The following is a 2,258-nucleotide window of genomic DNA, read 5'->3' as shown; positions in this document are numbered from 1 at the left end:
CAAATTGGATCACCGAAAGGCCATGAAGAAACTCGCGGCAACAGGACACATGCTTAATTGGAAATACATTCCGAGACCGTAAAGTTAGTTAAAAAAAAAAAAAAAAAGAATAAGGAGGAAAACCAGCAATTTATTTTACCAGCAGAAATCAGATGCCATTAAGTCAACAGGTTGACGGGAAATCTATGGAGTCTAGGGTGCACTATCAAGATATCAATAAGTATTTCATACCACATTCAATGAGGGGGTTCAGAGGTAATTAGATAATGAAATCAAAACATTAAACTTGAGCCTTACAGAGCAGGGGTGATTGCAAGGGAACACATATAGGGTGGAGGTTGAGTGGCCTGGATTCTAGGCACGTGAAAGATGCACCAAACTTTAAGAAAACTGAGAAACAATATACGAATTGATAGTCTGTGCCAGTGCTGATGCAACACTGTAATGGTACACGAGAAATAGCCAATTGGAACTCAGCAACCACATGCCATAGCTACAGTTTTGGTTCCTTTATAGAACAACGTTAACAACCAATCAAAAGCCAAGAAACACGTGCTATGGTTTGGGTTCCGCCTCGAACGACACTAACACTGTTTATTAAGTATAAAAGCCATGATTCAGAGACAGCAAAAGAGAGCTCTTCCGTTTTTCAGCGAATACCCCCAAGTCTTCAGATGTCAGCCTTTGCGTCTGTAGAGAACATTCACCACTTAAACTCAATGCAAGTTTAAATGCCTTCTCTGCTTCATCTAGTAAAAGTGAAGCTACTTAATGATTTGTTGAATATTATATACATGTTAAGTATATTAGAGAAACTATCAATAGGAGACCCAAATGTTGGAGAGAGAAATGGTGATGCGTGTTTTCTGAATTGTTTAAATTAAATATGTTTTTCTTATCTAGTCTCCCAGCAGTTTCTTTGAGATGGTGACTTTTGAGCATTACCCATGACTGCATCCAATATCCTGTTCATAAATAAATTTGCAACAAGTGTAGGTTGAACTCAACTACTAAAGCCACCTGTTACAGTTCCTTATAATTTTTCGAGGATGTTTGCAATGTTCAGTTAAGTATGTCACAAGCCTGAACCCTTAAGAGTAAACATTTATCAAATAATAGTTTCTTGGACTTCTTGGTTGAACATTACAATATGATTAAGATAAAAAAAGGTCCATTTCATTATGCATGTTTGTATATGTTAGATTGATAATAATTATCAGAGGTATGGCAGATATTGATATGATCTTGTTGTAATTGTACTGCTACTTTAATTTTGTGGAAGCTTCATTTATAGGACAGCTACTTTGGGAACTTGTTTTTAATACAGCATAAATCTAGAAACACTCATGATAACGGATGGAATTTTCTACTTTTATAACAAAATATGGTAATCTACTATACTATAATAAACACCATAAATTTTCATGTTACCAAAATAAACATTTTATGAGATAATGTTGCAAAGTTTCATTAATTTTTAAGAAATATAGGGTATTATGGCCCACATCATAGAGGAGGAACAAAAATAAATGGTTGAGATTAAATTTATATTTTAAATGTTAATGGTTACAAAATTATTCAAGATCTGCTAGAAATTCTACAATAATGATTACAACTAATAATAAATTTTTAATTATGGGTAACACAAACTTCAAAAAGTTCTATGTTTGTTTTGAATTTCGTGCAAAGCTACACGAAGGTACCTGCGCTAGCCGTCCCCAACTTAGCAGTGTATGTCTAGAGGAAAGGCAGCTAGTCATCATCACCCACCGCCAACTATTGGGCTACTCTTTTACCAACGAATACTGTTATTGACCATAACATTATATTATAACGCTTCCACGGCTGAAAGGGCTAGCATGTTTGGTGGGATGGGGATTCGAACCCGCAGATTGCTAGTCAAGCTCCCTAACCACCTGGCCAGAGTTCTGTGACCACTCTGCCCTAGATCATCAGTTGGGTACCTTCGCTGCTGGCGGTAATTTCAGCTTTAGAATGCGTTAACATTTAATAAGAACTTAATTGAAGATAATATATTCTTACACAAAGATTAAGAAGACAACATTTTGACAAAAAGGCATTCATCAGGCTTTGGTGGTGGTGGTTGTTTGATTGCTATATGGATCATATATTTCTCATAAGTACAGTAGTTTTAACCATTTCTTCGTATTTTCGTTACTCTATAATTGCAATTGTTTGTGGCGTTACCATTTGCACAGCAGAATATATATATATATATATATATATATATATATTGC

The sequence above is a fragment of the Limulus polyphemus genome, unplaced genomic scaffold (assembly GCF_000517525.1).
Source record: "Limulus polyphemus unplaced genomic scaffold, Limulus_polyphemus-2.1.2 Scaffold68, whole genome shotgun sequence".
Classification (NCBI taxonomy): domain Eukaryota; kingdom Metazoa; phylum Arthropoda; class Merostomata; order Xiphosura; family Limulidae; genus Limulus; species Limulus polyphemus.
Note: the sequence above shows the minus strand (reverse complement) of the source record.